Genomic DNA, 6609 nt, shown 5'->3' on the forward strand with positions numbered 1-6609 from the left:
CCTGCAATAAAGGGCTAACATTACATTGAAAGACATGACATTTTTTTAAAATGTTATTTTAAACTGAGTATCATTTGTTTCTTATTAATAAAGACAAAGTTTGGGGCACCTGGGTGCTCAATGGTTGAGCATCTGCCTTCGGCTCAGGTCATGATCCCAGGGTCCTGGGATCAAGTCCTGCATCAGGCTCCCTGCAGGTAGCCTGCTTCTCCCTCTGCCTATGTCTCTGCCTCTCTCTGTGTGTCTCTCATTAATAAAATAAAAACCTTTTTTAAAAGGGTGGGGGCAAAACTTCTCTTTTAAAACAAATGTGTTTTTATTCATTATTTTAATAAATATGTGGTGAGTACCATCTGTGTATCATGCATCATTCTAGGCTCTGGAGCTATAGCAGTGAACAAAATAAAATTCCCTGCCCTCAGGAAGGTAATGTGCTAGTAGAGGAATGCATACAATAGACAAGGAAGTAAAACATGTGGCACTTGATGGTGTAGATGACGGCCAAAAACAGAGCAAGAGGGTGGGATGGGTGCAGTTTTAGTCAGGTGGTTCGAGAGATCCCCCTGAAAAGGTATCATTTGAGTTAAGATCTGAAGCAGGAGAGGGAATGAGCCTTTCAGGTATTTGGAAGGTTTCTTATTTATAGGACTATTAAATGTTACCTATACAAGATGGAAAATTTGGGATCCCTGGGTGGCGCAGTGGTTTGGCGCCTGCCTTTGGCCCAGGGCGCGATCCTGGAGACCCGGGATCGAATCCCACGTCGGGCTCCCGGTGCATGGAGCCTGCTTCTCCCTCTGCCTCTCTCTCTCTCTCTCTCTCTCTCTGTGACTATCATTAAAAAAAAAAAAAAAAAAAAAAAAGATGGAAAATTTGGAGAATATATTACTTTTATTAGGAGGAGAAAGAAACAACTGCTACTTTGGAAATCTTGTGGAGAAAGTCGAAAGCATAGGCAGAAAAGTAAATCACCCACAATTCCATCCTCTAGAACTTTTGTATATTGTCAGACCTTCTGTGTATAGACACACGTACACACATGCACTCAAGTGTGCGTTAACAATTAGATACCATACCCGTGGTTTCCATATCCTTTTCTTTTTTATTAGCTACTACATCATGGATCTCTCTCTGTTGAATCCACATTTACATTGATGGCTGCATATTAATGCATATCTTAAATACCAGTTATGGATGCACTATAATTTGTTGACTAATGAAAGATGTATAGGTTGTAAGCAGTTTGTTCCATCATAAATAATCCTGCACACATGTACACATATATATTAGAGAAGTGAGAGAAAACCTCTAGGGCTTTTTATTTTGTTAATCATAAAATGTAAGATTGTACCTGTAAGAAAAGGTTGTCCTGCTGCTGCTCCTCCCTACAAAGAGCAAAACTGGAAGGGAAGGCCACTGTTGTCATCAGTGGCCTTGCAAATGTTACCAGGGAAAATATTTGAACTTTTTTTAAAAAGCTTTTATTTATTTATTGCAGAGAGCAGAGCCACAAGTTGGGGGGAGGAGCAGAGTGAGAGGGAAAAGTAGATTCTGTGCTGAGCCCAGAGCCTGATGTGGGGCTTAATCTCAGAACCCTGAGACCATGGTCTGAGCCGAAATCAAGAGTCGGACACCCAGTTGACCACTCAGGAGCCCCTGAACTTTTTTTAAACAAGCACTTCCACTAGTCTTCCATATGCATCAAAATAATGCCAAAGCCAGCATGCTGCTTGGGACTTTTTATTGGGCTTTGACTTTTTCTCTCTGTAGTATCGTGGCCTTTTTCATTTTCTTTCTCCATATTAATAGCTCTTGAAACCTGAAGTGAAGTCTGTAAGACACTAGAGTACCTCACAGTGAAACATACCAAACACACCATCAGGGCGGGGTAGCTCCCGGGGCTCTATAGGAAACAAGGAGGCCAGCAGCCAAACTGTACCCAGGCACATAGACCAACTCAATGTAACAGGCCACTGTGACCACCATGTCCACCCTGCCTCCTGCCCAACCCAGCCCAGCCTTACTTTCTAGTTCTGATCACAAGAAGGGCCAGTGACCGTGCACATTCTTAGTTACTTCAACTGTGCTGTTACTGCTCATAGAGGCTGAATATGAAGGTTACTTCTCATAAGTCACTTGGGTCAGGGATGCCTGGGTGGTTCAGTGGTTGAGCTTCTGCCTTTGGCTCAGGGCATGATCCCAGAGTCCTGGGATTGAGTCCTACATCGGGCTCCTTGCATGGAGCCTGCACCTCTTCCCTCTGCCTCTGTCTCTGCCTCTCTCTGTGTCTCTCATGAATAAATAAAATCTTAAAAAAAAAAAGTAAGTCACTTGGGTCTAGTTTGGGAAACACGTGATGGTGTGTCTACAGCCAGGGGTCTTCAACTGAGACTGGAGGGGGAGGAGGGAGAGTAGACCACACAGGAAGGTTCACATAAGAGTTAATTTTGGGGAGTTAACTGAACCTTAAATATGAGAGAAAGGTTGCAAGATGGGGGGAGGACATGTGCTTTCAAAGGAGCAACAGGATTGGGTGGAAAGAAAATGGGTAGGGGCGCCTGGGTGGCTCAGGTGGTTAAGCATCTGCTTTGGCTCAGGTCATGATCCCAGGGTCCTGGGATCAAGCCCCGCATCAGCTCCCTGCTCAGAGGGGAGTCTGCTTCTCCCTCTCCCTCTGCCCATCCTTGTTCATGCTTGCTCTGTCACTCTCTCAAATAAATAAATAAAATCTTAAAAAAAAAAAATGGGTGCGGATCCTCTTGTATTTCACGGGAGATAGGATAAAGGACTGTAACAAGGCATTGGGAATTGGGGTGCTGAGACAGAAGAGATTTGAAAGATACAGAGGTGATAGACCCTACAGGACATGGAGTAGGGCAAAATACCTTTATCCTAACACTGTTGGCACATTTTGAGCTGGGTAATTCTTTATTGGGGGCAGGAGGGACTGTCCTGTGCATTGTAAGGTACTTAGTTACATTCTTGGTCTCTACCCATTAGATCCCACTAGCATCCCTTCCCCCTGGTTGTGACAGGTGAACCTGTCTCCAGACATTGCCAGCTATCTCCAGGAAGCAAAATCGCCCCAGGCTGAGTACCCCTGAGGTGGGAGAAATGAAGTGAATGGACACCAGGCTAAACTGTACAATTGTGGAGAAGCAGAAGTAGAAAGATGGTGAGCTTTGTTGGCTGTTGAGGGGGCCTGAGGTCGGTCTCTGGAGATGTTGAAGAAGCAGTTGGACACAAGGTTTTGTAGCCCAGTGTATTTGAGCTGGAGTGCAGATTAGAAGTGCACTTAGCACCTTCGGCGGCATTTGTACACCTACAAAGGAGAACACTGGTTTTCCCAAGTTGGAGACAGGACACCATTCCAGTGACGAATCACTTTGAAACCATAGGCTTCACACATGAGAGAAATGTCTACCAGAGAAGGAACTGAACACTCACCCGAACTATTTCATCTCTAGATGAGATTTTCTTAGACCAGTGGGCTGTTTTCGGAATTACTTCTATCATCTTCCTTAAGCTTTGGAAAGTTCTTGTGACATTTCTCTACAGTGACCTTCTACAAAGGGAAGAAGGCCCTTCGTGAATTCCTCGGGTTTCATGAGATGTCCTGAACTGAGAGTAACAATGTATTTACTAAAGCACTGCAGACAAGTTCCCTATAGCCAATAGCCCCAAATTCTTCACTAGACCCTTATGACTTCTTCTATTTTATGAGGGATGAAAGAAGCATAATTGGGCATAGTATTTCATTTGTATAAATGTCAGAACACATAAGAGAATGACCTGTGGAAGAGGTGCTTAACTGGCCACAAAGGATTTTTGTTCTTTGTTGAATTGTTGTCAGGAAGTCCCTGCCCAACTGGGCACCATATTCCAGCCTCTTTGCCCTGAAGTGAGGCTGAGTGGCTAGTTCCCACCCCTCAACTGTCAAGAGGGGTGGGAACGAGGCACTTGTCTTTTTACTTCAGTTTACTAATTAGGGGTCAGTATCCAGGGAGGGTGACTTTGAAAGCCACCTTCAGTGAGAATGTGCATGGCTGCATGGAACAGAGTCTTTACCTCTATCACACCACTTGCCCTCCCTCTCTTGAGAGGGGGCTCCTGCCTGGAGTCTACGTAAGGGAGAAGCAAACAGCTGTGTGTTAAGCCACTGAGATTTGGGGGCTTATCTGTTATAGCAGCGAGCATCACCTCAACTAACAACTATTTCTGAGGCAGGCACTGAACAACCCAAATTCAATCTCTGCCAGTCTAACCACATAAAAAAGAACATGTTCACCTACCTGTTACTGGATGCCACACTGAACCAGTGCTGACGTATTTCTTATTCAATTTTGATATGTTTTCTTTATGGTTCAGAAATGCCCTCATCTTATATTTTGTGATGTTAAAATGTAACAACCGTGAAGTAAGTAAATTCTCACTTTTGACTTAGGGGTTTGGAGAACGTTCATCCTAGGATTTATTAGTGTTGGTAGCATCTACTCTATCCTAGGTGTGGAAGATTGAAGCAGAGTCCTTGTCCTCAAGGAGTTCACTATTTAGAAAAGGAAACACATACACCCATGTGTGTAAGGGACCATATAGAGGATGAGAGCAGGCGTGACTCATTCCTTCTGGAGGAAGGGTGGGCACCACAGGATGTCAAACCTCAGTTTGATCTTGGGAGAGGTATCAGCCCCCATGACTGTTGACTCTCCTGCCCGTGACAAAAAGCCTTTTTTTCAGGTCAGGTCAAACAATTGTTTTGTTTTTCAATTTCTGTGACACCAAACAAAATCAACAAAAGCTCCTTAATAACCCCTGATAACCAGTCCATATTCAGAAGTACAGCTAGTTTGTCCAAGTAATTATTCAAGCAGGATCCATACATTGCCTTTGGTTTTTAGGTCTCATAAGTCACTTTTAATCTAGAGCATTCCTCCACTCCTCTTTTCGTAATTAGTTGAAGAAGCCTGGACAGCTGTTCCATAGGATGTCCCACATTCTGGATGTGATGCACTGCTCTCTTGTACCGTTTTCTTTTTTCCCTTTATCCTCTGTATTAGATCTAAAGGCTTGATTTTAGATTTAGGTTCAAAATTTGTGGCAAATGTGGTCATTTTAGCCCTCCTCTCAGCAATAATGATTTCAAATTCTTTTGGGTAATAAGTGGTTGCGATGGTTAATTTTACGTGTCAGTTTGGCTAGGCAAGGGCAGCTAACTTTATGGTCATTTGTTATATAGTGATGGGAAACAAATACATTCTCGTTCTGTTTCTAAAGGGTCAATCTCTTCATGTTACTATCCTGTTTAAAATACTTCACGGGTTCCCCATTGCCTATAAGATAAAGACCAAATTCCGTACCAGGGTGTTAAATTCTCTCATGACCAGAAAATCAGAGCTGCTGCTGCCTCCCCCTACTCCTGGCTCCATCCTGACTGAACAGGTTGCAGATGTTTAAACAGATTTTTACGTTTCCCCTCCAGAATTTTGCACCGCCTGAAATGGGCCACCTCCTTGCTAATTATCTCTTACTTACTTTTTGGGCCTCAGCTCAGGAACTATCTCCTGCAAGCCTTTCCTCACCTCAAATTCAAGTGCACATCCATGGGCTCCTTCCTCAATCACTTTCGTCATGCCATCTTGTCATAACCCCTACTGTCCCCCCATCTTTCCTCGTTAGACCAGCAGCTCCTGGCAGGCAGGCCAATCACTAATTGCCCTTGAACTGTGGGCTCTCTGTCACTGTCATCTGAATAAAGATAACCAGACTCATTCTTGCCTCAACTACCCTAAAGCAAAACCCCAGCTTGCTCCTGCAGGAACTCTGAGGCTGAGGCACAGAGAATGACCCATTGGAGACGGCATCTGCACGCTCTCTGAACCTCCTACACTTGGACGCGGTAAGGAGCCTGTGGCTTGAGTGGGACGGCACGAGCCCAGGGGGACTCTGAAGGAAGCAGGGGAGCTGGCTTGCCCCCTCTTGTCTACCCGGAGCTGTTGCTCTCACCCCTCTCCAAGGTGGGGAGCTCACCTACATGCACAAGACAATGAATAGCTCCAGGAGTTTTGTTCTAGATGATGAGATAGAGCCACAGAGCCCAAGGAGGAGAGGCGTGGTCATCAGTGACACCTCCAGACAGGTGACTTGGGACAGGCTATAGTCACCTGACCTTGTAATCTCCAGCAGCAACTCCCTCTCCAGTATCTCTTGCTATGGACTAATGATCTTATTCAACCTCATATAATTGCCCCGTGTCAACGCAGCTCCTGTTGGCATCTCCAACAGGATTGCGGCTCCTGTTTGGGAATTTGGGAGCTGCTGTAACCAAATGAGGGCCAAACCCCCAGTTTGCCCTCCATATCACCCCAACTAGATTCTGCATCTCCACCTCCCACCATCAGAGGCCCCAGAGACATCCCTTTGAAGAGACCCCTGTCAGAGCTCTACCAGTAACCCAGTGGTGAATGAACACAGCTGTCGCATCACCCAAATAGCTGCTTCTCGAAGTTTTCTCTCATTTCTCCTGAAATATTAGTCTGGCTAAGGAAGAAGCTTTGAATGAAGTTTAAAAAACAAACAAAAAAAATACAGCTAGCTAATCATTTGTATGCT

This window comes from Canis aureus, chromosome 4, assembly GCF_053574225.1.
Source record: "Canis aureus isolate CA01 chromosome 4, VMU_Caureus_v.1.0, whole genome shotgun sequence".
Taxonomy (NCBI): domain Eukaryota; kingdom Metazoa; phylum Chordata; class Mammalia; order Carnivora; family Canidae; genus Canis; species Canis aureus.